This window comes from Carassius carassius, unplaced genomic scaffold (genome assembly GCF_963082965.1).
Source record: "Carassius carassius unplaced genomic scaffold, fCarCar2.1 SCAFFOLD_68, whole genome shotgun sequence".
NCBI classification, from domain to species: domain Eukaryota; kingdom Metazoa; phylum Chordata; class Actinopteri; order Cypriniformes; family Cyprinidae; genus Carassius; species Carassius carassius.
Genome location: NW_026775139.1, coordinates 260457 through 282618, shown reverse-complemented (window position 1 = coordinate 282618; position 22162 = coordinate 260457). Strand labels below are relative to the sequence as shown.

Sequence of the window (22162 nt, the reverse complement as noted above, 5' to 3'; positions counted from 1 at the left end):
CCCCTGGGGGGTTGGGTAGGATACAGTGACGAGTGCAAAGACACTGCAAACAAGTTCTGAGGGAGGTCCTGTGTCAAATGTGCTACCTTTTGCTAGACTCAGGTGTTCTCTCAAAACGGCAACGGAGACCAGAAAGACAGAGGGCCACAATGACAAGCGCTTGTCTGAGGGGGGTCATGAGATAGGAGCAAGCTCAGCTTTTAAGAGTACAAAGAACATCAGTCATAAACGATGAATAATGCAGCTGGTGCTGGACAAAGTTTAAACTTTCGAGAGCGCACGTGTTTAACCTCCTGCATTCGAATCCGCAAACAAATGGAATATGCTTTGAAATTCTACGTGTTCAACTGTACGCATATCTCAGCGTACATGTACAAAAATGAACTATACTTTGGTGTCAAGGGTGAGCTTCAACGTCACAGTGCTAAAAGGTTCTTCAGGAAAACCACCGCAGCCCAGAGGTCAGTCATGCATTCACACGAGTGACGAGGTGGCCGAGTGGTTAAGGCGATGGACTGCTTATCCATTGTGCTCTGCACGCGTGGGTTCGAATCCCATCCTCGTCGGTCCTTGCTGTGATTGTTCATCTGCTTTGCACATTTGGTGCACTTTCCTTATGTGACACTTTCACCTCATGCAGTGCGATTCAAAACGGTTGATGATCCGAATCAGGTGTGTTAAATAATGGAAGCACGCAATGCATTAAGGACACGAGACCTATTCTTCAACAACACGATAAGCTTCAAAAGAAGCTGGCAAAAATTGCCAAGGCTGACTCTATTTCAAGTCATCCTGGTGGGGTATTGGGTAAAGTTTTCAACCAGCAATGATCGCGCCTCGGATGAGCCTCATAGGCTACAAAATTGCCTCTGCGAAAGAGTGGTGGCAAGGGTCGCGACCTTTCAACTGGAGCCATGTGGACGTGGAACGACAGGGTGGTAAATAGCTCCAAACTGCGTGGTGTGTCTACGAAAACCAGTAGGCAGTATGTACGAGAAGCCTTATTCGCTGCTCTCTCTTTACTTAAAGAGGAGTGTGTGTTGCTTTCCCGGACCCCTGGGGGAAGAGAGTTATGGGTATCTTGGCAACAAAGGGGTGGAGTCGTAAAGCTCGTGGTCTGGGTCAGGATAGATTCTGTTTGACGAGGCCCCTGGGGGGTTGGGTAGGATACAGTGACGAGTGCAAAGACACTGCAAACAAGTTCTGAGGGAGGTCCTGTGTCAAATGTGCTACCTTTTGCTAGACTCAGGTGTTCTCTCAAAACGGCAACGGAGACCAGAACGACAGAGGGCCACAATGACAAGCGCTTGTCTGAGGGGGGTCATGAGATAGGAGCAAGCTCAGCTTTTAAGAGTACAAAGAACATCAGTCATAAACGATGAAAAATGCAACAGGTGCTGGACAAAGTTTAAACTTTCGAGAGCGCACGTGTTTAACCTCCTGCATTCGAATGCGCAAACAAATGGAATATGCTTTGAAATTCTACGTGTTCAACTGTACGCATATCTCAGCGTACATGTACAAAAATGAACTATACTTTGGTGCCAAGGGTGAGCTTCAACATCACAGTGCTAAAAGGTTCTTCAGGAAAACCACCACAGCCCAGAGGTCAGTCGGGCCCCCACACGAGTGACGAGGTGGCCGAGTGGTTAAGGCGATGGACTGCTAATCCATTGTGCTCTGCACGCGTGGGTTCGAATCCCATCCTCGTCGGTCCTTGCTGTGATTGTTCATCTGCTTTGCACATTTGGTGCACTTTCCTTATGTGACACTTTCACCTCATGCAGTGCGATTCAAAACGGTCGATGATCCGAATCAGGTGTGTTAAATAATGGAAGCACGCAATGCATTAAGGACACGAGACCTATTCTTCAACAACACGATAAGCTTCAAAAGAAGCTGGCAAAAATTGCCAAGGCTGACTCTATTTCAAGTCATCCTGGCGGGGTATTGGGTAAAGTTTTCAACCAGCAATGATCGCGCCTCGGATGAGCCTCATAGGCTACAATATTGCCTCTGCGAAAGAATGGTGGCAAGGGTCGCGACATTTCAGCTGGAGCCATGTGGACGTGGAACGACAGGGTGGTAAATAGCTCCAAACTGCGTGGTGTGTCTACGAAAACCAGTAGGCAGTATGTACGAGAAGCCTTATTCGCTGCTCTCTCTTTACTTAAAGAGGAGTGTGTGTTGCTTTCCCGAACCCCTGGGGGAAGAGAGTTATGGGTATCTTGGCAACAAAGGGGTGGAGTCGTAAAGCTCGTGGTCTGGGTCAGGATAGATTCTGTTTGACGAGGCCCCTGGGGGGTTGGGTAGGATACAGTGACGAGTGCAAAGACACTGCAAACAAGTTCTGAGGGAGGTCCTGTGTCAAATGTGCTACCTTTTGCTAGACTCAGGTGTTCTCTCAAAACGGCAACGGAGACCAGAACGACAGAGGGCCACAATGACAAGCGCTTGTCTGAGGGGGGTCATGAGATAGGAGCAAGCTCAGCTTTAAAGAGTACAAAGAACATCAGTCATAAACGATGAAAAATGCAACAGGTGCTGGACAAAGCCTTTCGCTTTTGCCTTTAAACTTTCGAGAGCGCACGTGTTTAACCTCCTGCATTCGAATGCGCAAACAAATGGAATATGCTTTGAAATTCTACGTGTTCAACTGTACGCATATCTCAGCGTACATGTACAAAAATGAACTATACTTTGGTGCCAAGGGTGAGCTCCAACATCACAGTGCTAAAAGGTTCTTCAGGAAAACCACCACAGCCCAGAGGTCAGTCGGGCCCTCACACGAGTGACGAGGTGGCCGAGTGGTTAAGGCGATGGACTGCTAATCCATTGTGCTCTGCACGCGTGGGTTCGAATCCCATCCTCGTCGTTCCTTCCTGTGATTGTTCATATGCTCTGCACATTTGGTGCACTTTCCTTATGTGACACGTTCACCTCATGCAGTGCGATTCATAACGGTCGATGATCCGAATCAGGTGTGTTAAATAATGGAAGCACGCAATGCATTAAGGACACGAGACCTATTCTTCAACAACACGATAAGCTTCAAAAGAAGAAGGCAAAAATTGCCAAGGCTGACTCTATTTCAAGTCATCCTGGCGGGGTATTGGGTAAAGTTTTCAACCAGCAATGATCGCGCCTCGGATGAGCCTCATAGGCTACAATATTGCCTCTGCGAAAGAATGGTGGCAAGGGTCGCGACCTTTCACCTGGAGCCATGTGGACGTGGAACGACAGGCTGGTAAATAGCTCCAAACTGCGTGGTGTGTCTACGAAAACCAGTAGGCAGTATGTACGAGAAGCCTTATTCGCTGCTCTCTCTTTACTTTAAAAGGAGAGTCTGTGTCTTTTTTCGAACCACTGGGGGAAGAGAGTTATGGGTATCTTGGCAACAAAGGGGTGGAGTCGTAAAGCTCGTGGTCTGGGTCAGGATAGATTCTGTTTGACGAGGCCCCTGGGGGGTTGGGTAGGATACAGTGACGAGTGCAAAGACACTGCAAACAAGTTCTGAGGGAGGTCCTGTGTCAAATGTGCTACCTTTTGCTAGACTCAGGTGTTCTCTCAAAACGGCAACGGAGACCAGAACGACAGAGGGCCACAATGACAAGCGCTTGTCTGAGGGGGGTCATGAGATAGGAGCAAGCTCAGCTTTTAAGAGTACAAAGAACATCAGTCATAAACGATGAAAAATGCAACAGGTGCTGGACAAAGTTTAAACTTTCGAGAGCGCACGTGTTTAACCTCCTGCATTCGAATGCGCAAACAAATGGAATATGCTTTGAAATTCTACGTGCTCAACTGTACGCATATCTCAGCGTACATGTACAAAAATGAACTATACTTTGGTGCCAAGGGTGAGCTTCAACATCACAGTGCTAAAAGGTTCTTCAGGAAAACCAACACAGCCCAGAGGTCAGTCGGGCCCCCACACGAGTGACGAGGTGGCTGAGTGGTTAAGGCGATGGACTGCTAATCCATTGTGCTCTGCACGCGTGGGTTCGAATCCCATCCTCGTCGGTCCTTGCTGTGATTGTTCATCTGCTTTGCACATTTGGTGCACTTTCCTTATGTGACACTTTCACCTCATGCAGTGCGATTCAAAACGGTCGATGATCCGAATCAGGTGTGTTAAATAATGGAAGCACGCAATGCATTAAGGACACGAGACCTATTCTTCAACAACACGATAAGCTTCAAAAGAAGCTGGCAAAAATTGCCAAGGCTGACTCTATTTCAAGTCATCCTGGCGGGGTATTGGGTAAAGTTTTCAACCAGCAATGATCGCGCCTCGGATGAGCCTCATAGGCTACAATATTGCCTCTGCGAAAGAATGGTGGCAAGGGTCGCGACCTTTCAGCTGGAGCCATGTGGACGTGGAACGACAGGGTGGTAAATAGCTCCAAACTGCGTGGTGTGTCTACGAAAACCAGTAGGCAGTATGTACGAGAAGCCTTATTCGCTGCTCTCTCTTTACTTAAAGAGGAGTGTGTGTTGCTTTCCCGAACCCCTGGGGGAAGTGAGTTATGGGTATCTTGGCAACAAAGGGGTGGAGTCGTAAAGCTCGTGGTCTGGGTCAGGATAGATTCTGTTTGACGAGGCCCCTGGGGGGTTGGGTAGGATACAGTGACGAGTGCAAAGACACTGCAAACAAGTTCTGAGGGAGGTCCTGTGTCAAATGTGCTACCTTTTGCTAGACTCAGGTGTTCTCTCAAAACGGCAACGGAGACCAGAACGACAGAGGGCCACAATGACAAGCGCTTGTCTGAGGGGGGTCATGAGATAGGAGCAAGCTCAGCTTTTAAGAGTACAAAGAACATCAGTCATAAACGATGAAAAATGCAACAGGTGCTGGACAAAGTTTAAACTTTCGAGAGCGCACGTGTTTAACCTCCTGCATTCGAATGCGCAAACAAATGGAATATGCTTTGAAATTCTACGTGTTCAACTGTACGCATATCTCAGCGTACATGTACAAAAATGATCTATACTTTGGTGCCAAGGGTGAGCTTCAACATCACAGTGCTAAAAGGTTCTTCAGGAAAACCACCACAGCCCAGAGGTCAGTCGGGCCCCCACACGAGTGACGAGGTGGCCGAGTGGTTAAGGCGATGGACTGCTAATCCATTGTGCTCTGCACGCGTGGGTTCGAATCCCATCCTCGTCGGTCCTTGCTGTGATTGTTCATCTGCTTTGCACATTTGGTGCACTTTCCTTATGTGACACTTTCACCTCATGCAGTGCGATTCAAAACGGTCGATGATCCGAATCAGGTGTGTTAAATAATGGAAGCACGCAATGCATTAAGGACACGAGACCTATTCTTCAACAACACGATAAGCTTCAAAAGAAGAAGGCAAAAATTGCCAAGGCTGACTCTATTTCAAGTCATCCTGGCGGGGTATTGGGTAAAGTTTTCAACCAGCAATGATCGCGCCTCGGATGAGCCTCATAGGCTACAATATTGCCTCTGCGAAAGAATGGTTGCAAGGGTCGCGACCTTTCAGCTGGAGCCATGTGGACGTGGAACGACAGGGTGGTAAATAGCTCCAAACTGCGTGGTGTGTCTACGAAAACCAGTAGGCAGTATGTACGAGAAGCCTTATTCGCTGCTCTCTCTTTACTTAAAGAGGAGTGTGTTTTGCTTTCCCGAACCCCTGGGGGAAGAGAGTTATGGGTATCTTGGCAACAAAGGGGTGGAGTCGTAAAGCTCGTGGTCTGGGTCAGGATAGATTCTGTTTGACGAGGCCCCTGGGGGGTTGGGTAGGATACAGTGACGAGTGCAAAGACACTGCAAACAAGTTCTGAGGGAGGTCCTGTGTCAAATGTGCTACCTTTTGCTAGACTCAGGTGTTCTCTCAAAACGGCAACGGAGACCAGAACGACAGAGGGCCACAATGACAAGCACTTGTCTGAGGGGGGTCATGAGATAGGAGCAAGCTCAGCTTTTAAGAGTACAAAGAACATCAGTCATAAACGATGAAAAATGCAACAGGTGCTGGACAAAGTTTAAACTTTCGAGAGCGCACGTGTTTAACCTCCTGCATTCGAATGCGCAAACAAATGGAATATGCTTTGAAATTCTACGTGTTCAACTGTACGCATATCTCAGCGTACATGTACAAAAATGAACTATACTTTGGTGCCAAGGGTGAGCTTCAACATCACAGTGCTAAAAGACTCTTCAGGAAAGCCACCGCAGCCCAGAGGTCAGTCGGGACGAGTGACGAGGTGGCCGAGTGGTTAAGGCGATGGACTGCTAATCCATTGTGCTCTGCACGCGTGGGTTCGAATCCCATCCTCGTCGGTCCTTGCTGTGATTGTTCATCTGCTTTGCACATTTGGTGCACTTTCCTTATGTGACACTTTCACCTCATGCAGTGCGATTCAAAACGGTCGATGATCCGAATCAGGTGTGTTAAATAATGGAAGCACGCAATGCATTAATGACACGAGACCTATTCTTCAACAACACGATAAGCTTCAAAAGAAGCTGGCAAAAATTGCCAAGGCTGACTCTATTTCAAGTCATCCTGGCGGGGTATTGGGTAAAGTTTTCAACCAGCAATGATCGCGCTTCGGATGAGCCTCATAGGCTACAATATTGCCTCTGCGAAAGAATGGTGGCAAGGGTCGCGACCTTTCACCTGGAGCCATGTGGACGTGGAACGACAGGGTGGTAAATAGCTCCAAACTGCGTGGTGTGTCTACGATAGGCAGTATGTACGAGAAGCCTTATTCGCTGCTCTCTCTTTACTTAAAGAGGAGTGTGTGTTGCTTTCCCGAACCCCTGGGGGAAGAGAGTTATGGGTATCTTGGCAACAAAGGGGTGGAGTCGTAAAGCTCGTGGTCTGGGTCAGGATAGATTCTGTTTGACGAGGCCCCTGGGGGGTTGGGTAGGATACAGTGACGAGTGCAAAGACACTGCAAACAAGTTCTGAGGGAGGTCCTGTGTCAAATGTGCTACCTTTTGCTAGACTCAGGTGTTCTCTCAAAACGGCAACGGAGACCAGAACGACAGAGGGCCACAATGACAAGCGCTTGTCTGAGGGGGGTCATGAGATAGGAGCAAGCTCAGCTTTTAAGAGTACAAAGAACATCAGTCATAAACGATGAAAAATGCAACAGGTGCTGGACAAAGCCTTTCGCTTTTGCCTTTAAACTTTCGAGAGCGCACGTGTTTAACCTCCTGCATTCGAATGCGCAAACAAATGGAATATGCTTTGAAATTCTACGTGTTCAACTGTACGCATATCTCAGCGTACATGTACAAAAATGAACTATACTTTGGTGCCAAGGGTGAGCTCCAACATCACAGTGCTAAAAGGTTCTTCAGGAAAACCACCACAGCCCAGAGGTCAGTCGGGCCCTCACACGAGTGACGAGGTGGCCGAGTGGTTAAGGCGATGGACTGCTAATCCATTGTGCTCTGCACGCGTGGGTTCGAATCCCATCCTCGTCGTTCCTTCCTGTGATTGTTCATATGCTCTGCACATTTGGTGCACTTTCCTTATGTGACACGTTCACCTCATGCAGTGCGATTCATAACGGTCGATGATCCGAATCATGTGTGTTAAATAATGGAAGCACGCAATGCATTAAGGACACGAGACCTATTCTTCAACAACACGATAAGCTTCAAAAGAAGAAGGCAAAAATTGCCAAGGCTGACTCTATTTCAAGTCATCCTGGCGGGGTATTGGGTAAAGTTGTTAACCAGCAATGATCGCGCCTCGGATGAGCCTCATAGGCTACAATATTGCCTCTGCGAAAGAATGGTTGCAAGGGTCGCGACCTTTCAGCTGGAGCCATGTGGACGTGGAACGACAGGGTGGTAAATAGCTCCAAACTGCGTGGTGTGTCTACGAAAACCAGTAGGCAGTATGTACGAGAAGCCTTATTCGCTGCTCTCTCTTTACTTAAAGAGGAGTGTGTGTTGCTTTCCCGAACCCCTGGGGGAAGAGAGTTATGGGTATCTTGGCAACAAAGGGGTGGAGTCGTAAAGCTCGTGGTCTGAGTCAGGATAGATTCTGTTTGACGAGGCCCCTGGGGGGTTGGGTAGGATACAGTGACGAGTGCAAAGACACTGCAAACAAGTTCTGAGGGAGGTCCTGTGTCAAATGTGCTACCTTTTGCTAGACTCAGGTGTTCTCTCAAAACGGCAACGGAGACCAGAACGACAGAGGGCCACAATGACAAGCACTTGTCTGAGGGGGGTCATGAGATAGGAGCAAGCTCAGCTTTTAAGAGTACAAAGAACATCAGTCATAAACGATGAAAAATGCAACAGGTGCTGGACAAAGTTTAAACTTTTTCTAGAGCGCACGTGTTTAACCTCCTGCATTCGAATGCGCAAACAAATGGAATATGCTTTGAAATTCTACGTGTTCAACTGTACGCATATCTCAGCGTACATGTACAAAAATGAACTATACTTTGGTGCCAAGGGTGAGCTTCAACATCACAGTGCTAAAAGACTCTTCAGGAAAGCCACCGCAGCCCAGAGGTCAGTCGGGACGAGTGACGAGGTGGCCGAGTGGTTAAGGCGATGGACTGCTAATCCATTGTGCTCTGCACGCGTGGGTTCGAATCCCATCCTCGTCGGTCCTTGCTGTGATTGTTCATCTGCTTTGCACATTTGGTGCACTTTCCTTATGTGACACTTTCACCTCATGCAGTGCGATTCAAAACGGTCGATGATCCGAATCAGGTGTGTTAAATAATGGAAGCACGCAATGCATTAATGACACGAGACCTATTCTTCAACAACACGATAAGCTTCAAAAGAAGCTGGCAAAAATTGCCAAGGCTGACTCTATTTCAAGTCATCCTGGCGGGGTATTGGGTAAAGTTTTCAACCAGCAATGATCGCGCTTCGGATGAGCCTCATAGGCTACAATATTGCCTCTGCGAAAGAATGGTGGCAAGGGTCGCGACCTTTCACCTGGAGCCATGTGGACGTGGAACGACAGGGTGGTAAATAGCTCCAAACTGCGTGGTGTGTCTACGATAGGCAGTATGTACGAGAAGCCTTATTCGCTGCTCTCTCTTTACTTAAAGAGGAGTGTGTGTTGCTTTCCCGAACCCCTGGGGGAAGAGAGTTATGGGTATCTTGGCAACAAAGGGGTGGAGTCGTAAAGCTCGTGGTCTGGGTCAGGATAGATTCTGTTTGACGAGGCCCCTGGGGGGTTGGGTAGGATACAGTGACGAGTGCAAAGACACTGCAAACAAGTTCTGAGGGAGGTCCTGTGTCAAATGTGCTACCTTTTGCTAGACTCAGGTGTTCTCTCAAAACGGCAACGGAGACCAGAACGACAGAGGGCCACAATGACAAGCGCTTGTCTGAGGGGGGTCATGAGATAGGAGCAAGCTCAGCTTTTAAGAGTACAAAGAACATCAGTCATAAACGATGAAAAATGCAACAGGTGCTGGACAAAGCCTTTCGCTTTTGCCTTTAAACTTTCGAGAGCGCACGTGTTTAACCTCCTGCATTCGAATGCGCAAACAAATGGAATATGCTTTGAAATTCTACGTGTTCAACTGTACGCATATCTCAGCGTACATGTACAAAAATGAACTATACTTTGGTGCCAAGGGTGAGCTCCAACATCACAGTGCTAAAAGGTTCTTCAGGAAAACCACCACAGCCCAGAGGTCAGTCGGGCCCTCACACGAGTGACGAGGTGGCCGAGTGGTTAAGGCGATGGACTGCTAATCCATTGTGCTCTGCACGCGTGGGTTCGAATCCCATCCTCGTCGTTCCTTCCTGTGATTGTTCATATGCTCTGCACATTTGGTGCACTTTCCTTATGTGACACGTTCACCTCATGCAGTGCGATTCATAACGGTCGATGATCCGAATCATGTGTGTTAAATAATGGAAGCACGCAATGCATTAAGGACACGAGACCTATTCTTCAACAACACGATAAGCTTCAAAAGAAGAAGGCAAAAATTGCCAAGGCTGACTCTATTTCAAGTCATCCTGGCGGGGTATTGGGTAAAGTTGTTAACCAGCAATGATCGCGCCTCGGATGAGCCTCATAGGCTACAATATTGCCTCTGCGAAAGAATGGTTGCAAGGGTCGCGACCTTTCAGCTGGAGCCATGTGGACGTGGAACGACAGGGTGGTAAATAGCTCCAAACTGCGTGGTGTGTCTACGAAAACCAGTAGGCAGTATGTACGAGAAGCCTTATTCGCTGCTCTCTCTTTACTTAAAGAGGAGTGTGTGTTGCTTTCCCGAACCCCTGGGGGAAGAGAGTTATGGGTATCTTGGCAACAAAGGGGTGGAGTCGTAAAGATCGTGGTCTGAGTCAGGATAGATTCTGTTTGACGAGGCCCCTGGGGGGTTGGGTAGGATACAGTGACGAGTGCAAAGACACTGCAAACAAGTTCTGAGGGAGGTCCTGTGTCAAATGTGCTACCTTTTGCTAGACTCAGGTGTTCTCTCAAAACGGCAACGGAGACCAGAACGACAGAGGGCCACAATGACAAGCGCTTGTCTGAGGGGGGTCATGAGATAGGAGCAAGCTCAGCTTTTAAGAGTACAAAGAACATCAGTCATAAACGATGAAAAATGCAACAGGTGCTGGACAAAGTTTAAACTTTTTCTAGAGCGCACGTGTTTAACCTCCTGCATTCGAATGCGCAAACAAATGGAATATGCTTTGAAATTCTACGTGTTCAACTGTACGCATATCTCAGCGTACATGTACAAAAATGAACTATACTTTGGTGCCAAGGGTGAGCTTCAACATCACAGTGCTAAAAGGTTCTTCAGGAAAACCAACACAGCCCAGAGGTCAGTCGGGCCCCCACACGAGTGACGAGGTGGCTGAGTGGTTAAGGCGATGGACTGCTAATCCATTGTGCTCTGCACGCGTGGGTTCGAATCCCATCCTCGTCGGTCCTTGCTGTGATTGTTCATCTGCTTTGCACATTTGGTGCACTTTCCTTATGTGACACTTTCACCTCATGCAGTGCGATTCAAAACGGTCGATGATCCGAATCAGGTGTGTTAAATAATGGAAGCACGCAATGCATTAAGGACACGAGACCTATTCTTCAACAACACGATAAGCTTCAAAAGAAGAAGGCAAAAATTGCCAAGGCTGACTCTATTTCAAGTCATCCTGGCGGGGTATTGGGTAAAGTTGTTAACCAGCAATGATCGCGCCTCGGATGAGCCTCATAGGCTACAATATTGCCTCTGCGAAAGAATGGTGGCAAGGGTCGCGACCTTTCAGCTGGAGCCATGTGGACGTGGAACGACAGGGTGGTAAATAGCTCCAAACTGCGTGGTGTGTCTACGAAAACCAGTAGGCAGTATGTACGAGAAGCCTTATTCGCTGCTCTCTCTTTACTTAAAGAGGAGTGTGTGTTGCTTTCCCGAACCCCTGGGGGAAGTGAGTTATGGGTATCTTGGCAACAAAGGGGTGGAGTCGTAAAGCTCGTGGTCTGGGTCAGGATAGATTCTGTTTGACGAGGCCCCTGGGGGGTTGGGTAGGATACAGTGACGAGTGCAAAGACACTGCAAACAAGTTCTGAGGGAGGTCCTGTGTCAAATGTGCTACCTTTTGCTAGACTCAGGTGTTCTCTCAAAACGGCAACGGAGACCAGAACGACAGAGGGCCACAATGACAAGCGCTTGTCTGAGGGGGGTCATGAGATAGGAGCAAGCTCAGCTTTTAAGAGTACAAAGAACATCAGTCATAAACGATGAAAAATGCAACAGGTGCTGGACAAAGTTTAAACTTTCGAGAGCGCACGTGTTTAACCTCCTGCATTCGAATGCGCAAACAAATGGAATATGCTTTGAAATTCTACGTGTTCAACTGTACGCATATCTCAGCGTACATGTACAAAAATGATCTATACTTTGGTGCCAAGGGTGAGCTTCAACATCACAGTGCTAAAAGGTTCTTCAGGAAAACCACCACAGCCCAGAGGTCAGTCGGGCCCCCACACGAGTGACGAGGTGGCCGAGTGGTTAAGGCGATGGACTGCTAATCCATTGTGCTCTGCACGCGTGGGTTCGAATCCCATCCTCGTCGGTCCTTGCTGTGATTGTTCATCTGCTTTGCACATTTGGTGCACTTTCCTTATGTGACACTTTCACCTCATGCAGTGCGATTCAAAACGGTCGATGATCCGAATCAGGTGTGTTAAATAATGGAAGCACGCAATGCATTAAGGACACGAAACCTATTCTTCAACAACACGATAAGCTTCAAAAGAAGAAGGCAAAAATTGCCAAGGCTGACTCTATTTCAAGTCATCCTGGCGGGGTATTGGGTAAAGTTTTCAACCAGCAATGATCGCGCCTCGGATGAGCCTCATAGGCTACAATATTGCCTCTGCGAAAGAATGGTTGCAAGGGTCGCGACCTTTCAGCTGGAGCCATGTGGACGTGGAACGACAGGGTGGTAAATAGCTCCAAACTGCGTGGTGTGTCTACGAAAACCAGTAGGCAGTATGTACGAGAAGCCTTATTCGCTGCTCTCTCTTTACTTAAAGAGGAGTGTGTTTTGCTTTCCCGAACCCCTGGGGGAAGAGAGTTATGGGTATCTTGGCAACAAAGGGGTGGAGTCGTAAAGCTCGTGGTCTGGGTCAGGATAGATTCTGTTTGACGAGGCCCCTGGGGGGTTGGGTAGGATACAGTGACGAGTGCAAAGACACTGCAAACAAGTTCTGAGGGAGGTCCTGTGTCAAATGTGCTACCTTTTGCTAGACTCAGGTGTTCTCTCAAAACGGCAACGGAGACCAGAACGACAGAGGGCCACAATGACAAGCACTTGTCTGAGGGGGGTCATGAGATAGGAGCAAGCTCAGCTTTTAAGAGTACAAAGAACATCAGTCATAAACGATGAAAAATGCAACAGGTGCTGGACAAAGTTTAAACTTTCGAGAGCGCACGTGTTTAACCTCCTGCATTCGAATGCGCAAACAAATGGAATATGCTTTGAAATTCTACGTGTTCAACTGTACGCATATCTCAGCGTACATGTACAAAAATGAACTATACTTTGGTGCCAAGGGTGAGCTTCAACATCACAGTGCTAAAAGGTTCTTCAGGAAAACCAACACAGCCCAGAGGTCAGTCGGGACGAGTGACGAGGTGGCCGAGTGGTTAAGGCGATGGACTGCTAATCCATTGTGCTCTGCACGCGTGGGTTCGAATCCCATCCTCGTCGGTCCTTGCTGTGATTGTTCATCTGCTTTGCACATTTGGTGCACTTTCCTTATGTGACACTTTCACCTCATGCAGTGCGATTCAAAACGGTCGATGATCCGAATCAGGTGTGTTAAATAATGGAAGCACGCAATGCATTAAGGACACGAGACCTATTCTTCAACAACACGATAAGCTTCAAAAGAAGAAGGCAAAAATTGCCAAGGCTGACTCTATTTCAAGTCATCCTGGCGGGGTATTGGGTAAAGTTGTTAACCAGCAATGATCGCGCCTCGGATGAGCCTCATAGGCTACAATATTGCCTCTGCGAAAGAATGGTGGCAAGGGTCGCGACCTTTCAGCTGGAGCCATGTGGACGTGGAACGACAGGGTGGTAAATAGCTCCAAACTGCGTGGTGTGTCTACGAAAACCAGTAGGCAGTATGTACGAGAAGCCTTATTCGCTGCTCTCTCTTTACTTAAAGAGGAGTGTGTGTTGCTTTCCCGAACCCCTGGGGGAAGTGAGTTATGGGTATCTTGGCAACAAAGGGGTGGAGTCGTAAAGCTCGTGGTCTGGGTCAGGATAGATTCTGTTTGACGAGGCCCCTGGGGGGTTGGGTAGGATACAGTGACGAGTGCAAAGACACTGCAAACAAGTTCTGAGGGAGGTCCTGTGTCAAATGTGCTACCTTTTGCTAGACTCAGGTGTTCTCTCAAAACGGCAACGGAGACCAGAACGACAGAGGGCCACAATGACAAGCGCTTGTCTGAGGGGGGTCATGAGATAGGAGCAAGCTCAGCTTTTAAGAGTACAAAGAACATCAGTCATAAACGATGAAAAATGCAACAGGTGCTGGACAAAGTTTAAACTTTCGAGAGCGCACGTGTTTAACCTCCTGCATTCGAATGCGCAAACAAATGGAATATGCTTTGAAATTCTACGTGTTCAACTGTACGCATATCTCAGCGTACATGTACAAAAATGATCTATACTTTGGTGCCAAGGGTGAGCTTCAACATCACAGTGCTAAAAGGTTCTTCAGGAAAACCACCACAGCCCAGAGGTCAGTCGGGCCCCCACACGAGTGACGAGGTGGCCGAGTGGTTAAGGCGATGGACTGCTAATCCATTGTGCTCTGCACGCGTGGGTTCGAATCCCATCCTCGTCGGTCCTTGCTGTGATTGTTCATCTGCTTTGCACATTTGGTGCACTTTCCTTATGTGACACTTTCACCTCATGCAGTGCGATTCAAAACGGTCGATGATCCGAATCAGGTGTGTTAAATAATGGAAGCACGCAATGCATTAAGGACACGAAACCTATTCTTCAACAACACGATAAGCTTCAAAAGAAGAAGGCAAAAATTGCCAAGGCTGACTCTATTTCAAGTCATCCTGGCGGGGTATTGGGTAAAGTTTTCAACCAGCAATGATCGCGCCTCGGATGAGCCTCATAGGCTACAATATTGCCTCTGCGAAAGAATGGTTGCAAGGGTCGCGACCTTTCAGCTGGAGCCATGTGGACGTGGAACGACAGGGTGGTAAATAGCTCCAAACTGCGTGGTGTGTCTACGAAAACCAGTAGGCAGTATGTACGAGAAGCCTTATTCGCTGCTCTCTCTTTACTTAAAGAGGAGTGTGTTTTGCTTTCCCGAACCCCTGGGGGAAGAGAGTTATGGGTATCTTGGCAACAAAGGGGTGGAGTCGTAAAGCTCGTGGTCTGGGTCAGGATAGATTCTGTTTGACGAGGCCCCTGGGGGGTTGGGTAGGATACAGTGACGAGTGCAAAGACACTGCAAACAAGTTCTGAGGGAGGTCCTGTGTCAAATGTGCTACCTTTTGCTAGACTCAGGTGTTCTCTCAAAACGGCAACGGAGACCAGAACGACAGAGGGCCACAATGACAAGCACTTGTCTGAGGGGGGTCATGAGATAGGAGCAAGCTCAGCTTTTAAGAGTACAAAGAACATCAGTCATAAACGATGAAAAATGCAACAGGTGCTGGACAAAGTTTAAACTTTCGAGAGCGCACGTGTTTAACCTCCTGCATTCGAATGCGCAAACAAATGGAATATGCTTTGAAATTCTACGTGTTCAACTGTACGCATATCTCAGCGTACATGTACAAAAATGAACTATACTTTGGTGCCAAGGGTGAGCTTCAACATCACAGTGCTAAAAGACTCTTCAGGAAAGCCACCGCAGCCCAGAGGTCAGTCGGGACGAGTGACGAGGTGGCCGAGTGGTTAAGGCGATGGACTGCTAATCCATTGTGCTCTGCACGCGTGGGTTCGAATCCCATCCTCGTCGGTCCTTGCTGTGATTGTTCATCTGCTTTGCACATTTGGTGCACTTTCCTTATGTGACACTTTCACCTCATGCAGTGCGATTCAAAACGGTCGATGATCCGAATCAGGTGTGTTAAATAATGGAAGCACGCAATGCATTAATGACACGAGACCTATTCTTCAACAACACGATAAGCTTCAAAAGAAGCTGGCAAAAATTGCCAAGGCTGACTCTATTTCAAGTCATCCTGGCGGGGTATTGGGTAAAGTTTTCAACCAGCAATGATCGCGCTTCGGATGAGCCTCATAGGCTACAATATTGCCTCTGCGAAAGAATGGTGGCAAGGGTCGCGACCTTTCACCTGGAGCCATGTGGACGTGGAACGACAGGGTGGTAAATAGCTCCAAACTGCGTGGTGTGTCTACGATAGGCAGTATGTACGAGAAGCCTTATTCGCTGCTCTCTCTTTACTTAAAGAGGAGTGTGTGTTGCTTTCCCGAACCCCTGGGGGAAGAGAGTTATGGGTATCTTGGCAACAAAGGGGTGGAGTCGTAAAGCTCGTGGTCTGGGTCAGGATAGATTCTGTTTGACGAGGCCCCTGGGGGGTTGGGTAGGATACAGTGACGAGTGCAAAGACACTGCAAACAAGTTCTGAGGGAGGTCCTGTGTCAAATGTGCTACCTTTTGCTAGACTCAGGTGTTCTCTCAAAACGGCAACGGAGACCAGAACGACAGAGGGCCACAATGACAAGCGCTTGTCTGAGGGGGGTCATGAGATAGGAGCAAGCTCAGCTTTTAAGAGTACAAAGAACATCAGTCATAAACGATGAAAAATGCAACAGGTGCTGGACAAAGCCTTTCGCTTTTGCCTTTAAACTTTCGAGAGCGCACGTGTTTAACCTCCTGCATTCGAATGCGCAAACAAATGGAATATGCTTTGAAATTCTACGTGTTCAACTGTACGCATATCTCAGCGTACATGTACAAAAATGAACTATACTTTGGTGCCAAGGGTGAGCTCCAACATCACAGTGCTAAAAGGTTCTTCAGGAAAACCACCACAGCCCAGAGGTCAGTCGGGCCCTCACACGAGTGACGAGGTGGCCGAGTGGTTAAGGCGATGGACTGCTAATCCATTGTGCTCTGCACGCGTGGGTTCGAATCCCATCCTCGTCGTTCCTTCCTGTGATTGTTCATATGCTCTGCACATTTGGTGCACTTTCCTTATGTGACACGTTCACCTCATGCAGTGCGATTCATAACGGTCGATGATCCGAATCATGTGTGTTAAATAATGGAAGCACGCAATGCATTAAGGACACGAGACCTATTCTTCAACAACACGATAAGCTTCAAAAGAAGCTGGCAAAAATTGCCAAGGCTGACTCTATTTCAAGTCATCCTGGCGGGGTATTGGGTAAAGTTGTTAACCAGCAATGATCGCGCCTCGGATGAGCCTCATAGGCTACAATATTGCCTCTGCGAAAGAATGGTTGCAAGGGTCGCGACCTTTCAGCTGGAGCCATGTGGACGTGGAACGACAGGGTGGTAAATAGCTCCAAACTGCGTGGTGTGTCTACGAAAACCAGTAGGCAGTATGTACGAGAAGCCTTATTCGCTGCTCTCTCTTTACTTAAAGAGGAGTGTGTGTTGCTTTCCCGAACCCCTGGGGGAAGAGAGTTATGGGTATCTTGGCAACAAAGGGGTGGAGTCGTAAAGCTCGTGGTCTGGGTCAGGATAGATTCTGTTTGACGAGGCCCCTGGGGGGTTGGGTAGGATACAGTGACGAGTGCAAAGACACTGCAAACAAGTTCTGAGGGAGGTCCTGTGTCAAATGTGCTACCTTTTGCTAGACTCAGGTGTTCTCTCAAAACGGCAACGGAGACCAGAACGACAGAGGGCCACAATGACAAGCGCTTGTCTGAGGGGGGTCATGAGATAGGAGCAAGCTCAGCTTTTAAGAGTACAAAGAACATCAGTCATAAACGATGAAAAATGCAACAGGTGCTGGACAAAGTTTAAACTTTTTCTAGAGCGCACGTGTTTAACCTCCTGCATTCGAATGCACAAACAAATGGAATATGCTTTGAAATTCTACGTGTTCAACTGTACGCATATCTCAGCGTACATGTACAAAAATGAACTATACTTTGGTGCCAAGGGTGAGCTTCAACATCACAGTGCTAAAAGGTTCTTCAGGAAAACCACCACAGCCCAGAGGTCAGTCGGGCCCCCACACGAGTGACGAGGTGGCCGAGTGGTTAAGGCGATGGACTGCTAATCCATTGTGCTCTGCACGCGTGGGTTCGAATCCCATCCTCGTCGTTCCTTCCTGTGATTGTTCATATGCTCTGCACATTTGGTGCACTTTCCTTATGTGACACGTTCACCTCATGCAGTGCGATTCATAACGGTCGATGATCCGAATCATGTGTGTTAAATAATGGAAGCACGCAATGCATTAAGGACACGAGACCTATTCTTCAACAACACGATAAGCTTCAAAAGAAGCTGGCAAAAATTGCCAAGGCTGACTCTATTTCAAGTCATCCTGGCGGGGTATTGGGTAAAGTTGTTAACCAGCAATGATCGCGCCTCGGATGAGCCTCATAGGCTACAATATTGCCTCTGCGAAAGAATGGTTGCAAGGGTCGCGACCTTTCAGCTGGAGCCATGTGGACGTGGAACGACAGGGTGGTAAATAGCTCCAAACTGCGTGGTGTGTCTACGAAAACCAGTAGGCAGTATGTACGAGAAGCCTTATTCGCTGCTCTCTCTTTACTTAAAGAGGAGTGTGTGTTGCTTTCCCGAACCCCTGGGGGAAGAGAGTTATGGGTATCTTGGCAACAAAGGGGTGGAGTCGTAAAGCTCGTGGTCTGGGTCAGGATAGATTCTGTTTGACGAGGCCCCTGGGGGGTTGGGTAGGATACAGTGACGAGTGCAAAGACACTGCAAACAAGTTCTGAGGGAGGTCCTGTGTCAAATGTGCTACCTTTTGCTAGACTCAGGTGTTCTCTCAAAACGGCAACGGAGACCAGAACGACAGAGGGCCACAATGACAAGCGCTTGTCTGAGGGGGGTCATGAGATAGGAGCAAGCTCAGCTTTTAAGAGTACAAAGAACATCAGTCATAAACGATGAAAAATGCAACAGGTGCTGGACAAAGTTTAAACTTTTTCTAGAGCGCACGTGTTTAACCTCCTGCATTCGAATGCGCAAACAAATGGAATATGCTTTGAAATTCTACGTGTTCAACTGTACGCATATCTCAGCGTACATGTACAAAAATGAACTATACTTTGGTGCCAAGGGTGAGCTTCAACATCACAGTGCTAAAAGGTTCTTCAGGAAAACCACCACAGCCCAGAGGTCAGTCGGGCCCCCACACGAGTGACGAGGTGGCCGAGTGGTTAAGGCGATGGACCGCTAATCCATTGTGCTCTGCACGCGTGGGTTCGAATCCCATCCTCGTCGTTCCTTCCTGTGATTGTTCATATGCTCTGCACATTTGGTGCACTTTCCTTATGTGACACGTTCACCTCATGCAGTGCGATTCATAACGGTCGATGATCCGAATCATGTGTGTTAAATAATGGAAGCACGCAATGCATTAAGGACACGAGACCTATTCTTCAACAACACGATAAGCTTCAAAAGAAGCTGGCAAAAATTGCCAAGGCTGACTCTATTTCAAGTCATCCTGGCGGGGTATTGGGTAAAGTTTTCAACCAGCAATGATCGCGCCTCGGATGAGCCTCATAGGCTACAATATTGCCTCTGCGAAAGAATGGTGGCAAGGGTCGCGACCTTTCAGCTGGAGCCATGTGGACGTGGAACGACAGGGTGGTAAATAGCTCCAAACTGCGTGGTGTGTCTACGAAAACCAGTAGGCAGTATGTACGAGAAGCCTTATTCGCTGCTCTCTCTTTACTTAAAGAGGAGTGTGTGTTGCTTTCCCGAACCCCTGGGGGAAGAGAGTTATGGGTATCTTGGCAACAAAGGGGTGGAGTCGTAAAGCTCGTGGTCTGGGTCAGGATAGATTCTGTTTGACGAGGCCCCTGGGGGGTTGGGTAGGATACAGTGACGAGTGCAAAGACACTGCAAACAAGTTCTGAGGGAGGTCCTGTGTCAAATGTGCTACCTTTTGCTAGACTCAGGTGATCTCTCAAAACGGCAACGGAGACCAGAACGACAGAGGGCCACAATGACAAGCGCTTGTCTGAGGGGGGTCATGAGATAGGAGCAAGCTCAGCTTTTAAGAGTACAAAGAACATCAGTCATAAACGATGAAAAATGCAACAGGTGCTGGACAAAGTTTAAACTTTTTCTAGAGCGCACGTGTTTAACCTCCTGCATTCGAATGCGCAAACAAATGGAATATGCTTTGAAATTCTACGTGTTCAACTGTACGCATATCTCAGCGTACATGTACAAAAATGAACTATACTTTGGTGCCAAGGGTGAGCTTCAACATCACAGTGCTAAAAGGTTCTTCAGGAAAACCACCACAGCCCAGAGGTCAGTCGGGCCCCCACACGAGTGACGAGGTGGCCGAGTGGTTAAGGCGATGGACTGCTAATCCATTGTGCTCTGCACGCGTGGGTTCGAATCCCATCCTCGTCGTTCCTTCCTGTGATTGTTCATATGCTCTGCACATTTGGTGCACTTTCCTTATGTGACACGTTCACCTCATGCAGTGCGATTCATAACGGTCGATGATCCGAATCATGTGTGTTAAATAATGGAAGCACGCAATGCATTAAGGACACGAGACCTATTCTTCAACAACACGATAAGCTTCAAAAGAAGCTGGCAAAAATTGCCAAGGCTGACTCTATTTCAAGTCATCCTGGCGGGGTATTGGGTAAAGTTTTCAACCAGCAATGATCGCGCCTCGGATGAGCCTCATAGGCTACAATATTGCCTCTGCGAAAGAATGGTGGCAAGGGTCGCGACAATTCAGCTGGAGCCATGTGGACGTGGAACGACAGGGTGGTAAATAGCTCCAAACTGCGTGGTGTGTCTACGAAAACCAGTAGGCAGTATGTACGAGAAGCCTTATTCGCTGCTCTCTCTTTACTTAAAGAGGAGTGTGTGTTGCTTTCCCGAACCCCTGGGGGAAGAGAGTTATGGGTATCTTGGCAACAAAGGGGTGGAGTCGTAAAGCTCGTGGTCTGGGTCAGGATAGATTCTGTTTGACGAGGCCCCTGGGGGGTTGGGTAGGATACAGTGACGAGTGCAAAGACACTGCAAACAAGTTCTGAGGGAGGTCCTGTGTCAAATGTGCTACCTTTTGCTAGACTCAGGTGATCTCTCAAAACGGCAACGGAGACCAGAACGACAGAGGGCCACAATGACAAGCGCTTGTCTGAGGGGGGTCATGAGATAGGAGCAAGCTCAGCTTTTAAGAGTACAAAGAACATCAGTCATAAACGATGAAAAATGCAACAGGTGCTGGACAAAGTTTAAACTTTCGAGAGCGCACGTGTTTAACCTCCTGCATTCGAATGCGCAAACAAATGGAATATGCTTTGAAATTCTACGTGTTCAACTGTACGCATATCTCAGCGTACATGTACAAAAATGAACTATACTTTGGTGCCAAGGGTGAGCTTCAACATCACAGTGCTAAAAGGTTCTTCAGGAAAACCAACACAGCCCAGAGGTCAGTCGGGCCCCCACACGAGTGACGAGGTGGCTGAGTGGTTAAGGCGATGGACTGCTAATCCATTGTGCTCTGCACGCGTGGGTTCGAACCCCATCCTCGTCGGTCCTTGCTGTGATTGTTCATCTGCTTTGCACATTTGGTGCACTTTCCTTATGTGACACTTTCACCTCATGCAGTGCGATTCAAAACGGTCGATGATCCGAATCAGGTGTGTTAAATAATGGAAGCACGCAATGCATTAAGGACACGAGACCTATTCTTCAACAACACGATAAGCTTCAAAAGAAGCTGGCAAAAATTGCCAAGGCTGACTCTATTTCAAGTCATCCTGGTGGGGTATTGGGTAAAGTTTTCAACCAGCAATGATCGCGCCTCGGATGAGCCTCATAGGCTACAATATTGCCTCTGCGAAAGAATGGTGGCAAGGGTCGCGACCTTTCAGCTGGAGCCATGTGGACGTGGAACGACAGGGTGGTAAATAGCTCCAAACTGCGTGGTGTGTCTACGAAAACCAGTAGGCAGTATGTACGAGAAGCCTTATTCGCTGCTCTCTCTTTACTTAAAGAGGAGTGTGTGTTGCTTTCCCGAACCCCTGGGGGAAGTGAGTTATGGGTATCTTGGCAACAAAGGGGTGGAGTCGTAAAGCTCGTGGTCTGGGTCAGGATAGATTCTGTTTGACGAGGCCCCTGGGGGGTTGGGTAGGATACAGTGACGAGTGCAAAGACACTGCAAACAAGTTCTGAGGGAGGTCCTGTGTCAAATGTGCTACCTTTTGCTAGACTCAGGTGTTCTCTCAAAACGGCAACGGAGACCAGAACGACAGAGGGCCACAATGACAAGCGCTTGTCTGAGGGGGGTCATGAGATAGGAGCAAGCTCAGCTTTTAAGAGTACAAAGAACATCAGTCATAAACGATGAAAAATGCAACAGGTGCTGGACAAAGTTTAAACTTTCGAGAGCGCACGTGTTTAACCTCCTGCATTCGAATGCGCAAACAAATGGAATATGCTTTGAAATTCTACGTGTTCAA

General features: G+C 48.1%; 38 non-coding genes across 38 annotated transcripts; 19 read left to right on the top strand and 19 right to left on the bottom strand.

Annotated features, from left to right (window-relative positions):
• The first annotated feature begins 484 nt into the window (after positions 1-484).
• On the top strand, positions 485-566 carry trnas-gcu (transfer RNA serine (anticodon GCU)). Its single transcript has one exon. It is a non-coding gene; the product is annotated as a tRNA-Ser (tRNA).
• A 174-nt stretch (positions 567-740) lies between these two features.
• Positions 741-881, bottom strand: LOC132137179 (U4 spliceosomal RNA). Its single transcript, XR_009431816.1, has one exon. It is a non-coding gene; the product is annotated as a U4 spliceosomal RNA (small nuclear RNA).
• A 750-nt stretch (positions 882-1631) lies between these two features.
• Positions 1632-1713, top strand: trnas-gcu (transfer RNA serine (anticodon GCU)). Its single transcript has one exon. It is a non-coding gene; the product is annotated as a tRNA-Ser (tRNA).
• Positions 1714-1887: 174 nt separating this feature from the next.
• On the bottom strand, positions 1888-2028 carry LOC132137007 (U4 spliceosomal RNA). The gene has a single exon (XR_009431647.1). It is a non-coding gene; the product is annotated as a U4 spliceosomal RNA (small nuclear RNA).
• A 765-nt stretch (positions 2029-2793) lies between these two features.
• On the top strand, positions 2794-2875 carry trnas-gcu (transfer RNA serine (anticodon GCU)). Its single transcript has one exon. It is a non-coding gene; the product is annotated as a tRNA-Ser (tRNA).
• A 174-nt stretch (positions 2876-3049) lies between these two features.
• Positions 3050-3190, bottom strand: LOC132137037 (U4 spliceosomal RNA). The gene has a single exon (XR_009431676.1). It is a non-coding gene; the product is annotated as a U4 spliceosomal RNA (small nuclear RNA).
• A 751-nt stretch (positions 3191-3941) lies between these two features.
• Positions 3942-4023, top strand: trnas-gcu (transfer RNA serine (anticodon GCU)). The gene has a single exon. It is a non-coding gene; the product is annotated as a tRNA-Ser (tRNA).
• A 174-nt stretch (positions 4024-4197) lies between these two features.
• On the bottom strand, positions 4198-4338 carry LOC132137006 (U4 spliceosomal RNA). The gene has a single exon (XR_009431646.1). It is a non-coding gene; the product is annotated as a U4 spliceosomal RNA (small nuclear RNA).
• Positions 4339-5088: 750 nt separating this feature from the next.
• trnas-gcu (transfer RNA serine (anticodon GCU)) lies at positions 5089-5170 on the top strand. Its single transcript has one exon. It is a non-coding gene; the product is annotated as a tRNA-Ser (tRNA).
• A 174-nt stretch (positions 5171-5344) lies between these two features.
• LOC132137036 (U4 spliceosomal RNA) lies at positions 5345-5485 on the bottom strand. The gene has a single exon (XR_009431675.1). It is a non-coding gene; the product is annotated as a U4 spliceosomal RNA (small nuclear RNA).
• A 743-nt stretch (positions 5486-6228) lies between these two features.
• On the top strand, positions 6229-6310 carry trnas-gcu (transfer RNA serine (anticodon GCU)). The gene has a single exon. It is a non-coding gene; the product is annotated as a tRNA-Ser (tRNA).
• Positions 6311-6484: 174 nt separating this feature from the next.
• Positions 6485-6625, bottom strand: LOC132137142 (U4 spliceosomal RNA). Its single transcript, XR_009431777.1, has one exon. It is a non-coding gene; the product is annotated as a U4 spliceosomal RNA (small nuclear RNA).
• Positions 6626-7383: 758 nt separating this feature from the next.
• Positions 7384-7465, top strand: trnas-gcu (transfer RNA serine (anticodon GCU)). Its single transcript has one exon. It is a non-coding gene; the product is annotated as a tRNA-Ser (tRNA).
• Positions 7466-7639: 174 nt separating this feature from the next.
• On the bottom strand, positions 7640-7780 carry LOC132137189 (U4 spliceosomal RNA). Its single transcript, XR_009431826.1, has one exon. It is a non-coding gene; the product is annotated as a U4 spliceosomal RNA (small nuclear RNA).
• Positions 7781-8525: 745 nt separating this feature from the next.
• trnas-gcu (transfer RNA serine (anticodon GCU)) lies at positions 8526-8607 on the top strand. The gene has a single exon. It is a non-coding gene; the product is annotated as a tRNA-Ser (tRNA).
• Positions 8608-8781: 174 nt separating this feature from the next.
• Positions 8782-8922, bottom strand: LOC132137141 (U4 spliceosomal RNA). The gene has a single exon (XR_009431776.1). It is a non-coding gene; the product is annotated as a U4 spliceosomal RNA (small nuclear RNA).
• Positions 8923-9680: 758 nt separating this feature from the next.
• trnas-gcu (transfer RNA serine (anticodon GCU)) lies at positions 9681-9762 on the top strand. The gene has a single exon. It is a non-coding gene; the product is annotated as a tRNA-Ser (tRNA).
• A 174-nt stretch (positions 9763-9936) lies between these two features.
• On the bottom strand, positions 9937-10077 carry LOC132137188 (U4 spliceosomal RNA). Its single transcript, XR_009431825.1, has one exon. It is a non-coding gene; the product is annotated as a U4 spliceosomal RNA (small nuclear RNA).
• Positions 10078-10829: 752 nt separating this feature from the next.
• trnas-gcu (transfer RNA serine (anticodon GCU)) lies at positions 10830-10911 on the top strand. Its single transcript has one exon. It is a non-coding gene; the product is annotated as a tRNA-Ser (tRNA).
• Positions 10912-11085: 174 nt separating this feature from the next.
• Positions 11086-11226, bottom strand: LOC132137187 (U4 spliceosomal RNA). The gene has a single exon (XR_009431824.1). It is a non-coding gene; the product is annotated as a U4 spliceosomal RNA (small nuclear RNA).
• Positions 11227-11976: 750 nt separating this feature from the next.
• Positions 11977-12058, top strand: trnas-gcu (transfer RNA serine (anticodon GCU)). Its single transcript has one exon. It is a non-coding gene; the product is annotated as a tRNA-Ser (tRNA).
• A 174-nt stretch (positions 12059-12232) lies between these two features.
• On the bottom strand, positions 12233-12373 carry LOC132137035 (U4 spliceosomal RNA). Its single transcript, XR_009431674.1, has one exon. It is a non-coding gene; the product is annotated as a U4 spliceosomal RNA (small nuclear RNA).
• Positions 12374-13116: 743 nt separating this feature from the next.
• Positions 13117-13198, top strand: trnas-gcu (transfer RNA serine (anticodon GCU)). Its single transcript has one exon. It is a non-coding gene; the product is annotated as a tRNA-Ser (tRNA).
• Positions 13199-13372: 174 nt separating this feature from the next.
• Positions 13373-13513, bottom strand: LOC132137186 (U4 spliceosomal RNA). The gene has a single exon (XR_009431823.1). It is a non-coding gene; the product is annotated as a U4 spliceosomal RNA (small nuclear RNA).
• Positions 13514-14263: 750 nt separating this feature from the next.
• trnas-gcu (transfer RNA serine (anticodon GCU)) lies at positions 14264-14345 on the top strand. Its single transcript has one exon. It is a non-coding gene; the product is annotated as a tRNA-Ser (tRNA).
• A 174-nt stretch (positions 14346-14519) lies between these two features.
• On the bottom strand, positions 14520-14660 carry LOC132137033 (U4 spliceosomal RNA). Its single transcript, XR_009431672.1, has one exon. It is a non-coding gene; the product is annotated as a U4 spliceosomal RNA (small nuclear RNA).
• A 743-nt stretch (positions 14661-15403) lies between these two features.
• Positions 15404-15485, top strand: trnas-gcu (transfer RNA serine (anticodon GCU)). The gene has a single exon. It is a non-coding gene; the product is annotated as a tRNA-Ser (tRNA).
• Positions 15486-15659: 174 nt separating this feature from the next.
• LOC132137140 (U4 spliceosomal RNA) lies at positions 15660-15800 on the bottom strand. Its single transcript, XR_009431775.1, has one exon. It is a non-coding gene; the product is annotated as a U4 spliceosomal RNA (small nuclear RNA).
• A 758-nt stretch (positions 15801-16558) lies between these two features.
• trnas-gcu (transfer RNA serine (anticodon GCU)) lies at positions 16559-16640 on the top strand. The gene has a single exon. It is a non-coding gene; the product is annotated as a tRNA-Ser (tRNA).
• Positions 16641-16814: 174 nt separating this feature from the next.
• LOC132137175 (U4 spliceosomal RNA) lies at positions 16815-16955 on the bottom strand. Its single transcript, XR_009431812.1, has one exon. It is a non-coding gene; the product is annotated as a U4 spliceosomal RNA (small nuclear RNA).
• Positions 16956-17707: 752 nt separating this feature from the next.
• On the top strand, positions 17708-17789 carry trnas-gcu (transfer RNA serine (anticodon GCU)). Its single transcript has one exon. It is a non-coding gene; the product is annotated as a tRNA-Ser (tRNA).
• A 174-nt stretch (positions 17790-17963) lies between these two features.
• LOC132137174 (U4 spliceosomal RNA) lies at positions 17964-18104 on the bottom strand. The gene has a single exon (XR_009431811.1). It is a non-coding gene; the product is annotated as a U4 spliceosomal RNA (small nuclear RNA).
• A 752-nt stretch (positions 18105-18856) lies between these two features.
• On the top strand, positions 18857-18938 carry trnas-gcu (transfer RNA serine (anticodon GCU)). The gene has a single exon. It is a non-coding gene; the product is annotated as a tRNA-Ser (tRNA).
• A 174-nt stretch (positions 18939-19112) lies between these two features.
• Positions 19113-19253, bottom strand: LOC132137237 (U4 spliceosomal RNA). The gene has a single exon (XR_009431871.1). It is a non-coding gene; the product is annotated as a U4 spliceosomal RNA (small nuclear RNA).
• A 752-nt stretch (positions 19254-20005) lies between these two features.
• trnas-gcu (transfer RNA serine (anticodon GCU)) lies at positions 20006-20087 on the top strand. The gene has a single exon. It is a non-coding gene; the product is annotated as a tRNA-Ser (tRNA).
• Positions 20088-20261: 174 nt separating this feature from the next.
• LOC132137236 (U4 spliceosomal RNA) lies at positions 20262-20402 on the bottom strand. The gene has a single exon (XR_009431870.1). It is a non-coding gene; the product is annotated as a U4 spliceosomal RNA (small nuclear RNA).
• A 750-nt stretch (positions 20403-21152) lies between these two features.
• trnas-gcu (transfer RNA serine (anticodon GCU)) lies at positions 21153-21234 on the top strand. Its single transcript has one exon. It is a non-coding gene; the product is annotated as a tRNA-Ser (tRNA).
• Positions 21235-21408: 174 nt separating this feature from the next.
• LOC132137099 (U4 spliceosomal RNA) lies at positions 21409-21549 on the bottom strand. The gene has a single exon (XR_009431737.1). It is a non-coding gene; the product is annotated as a U4 spliceosomal RNA (small nuclear RNA).
• Between the last annotated feature and the right edge of the window lie 613 nt (positions 21550-22162).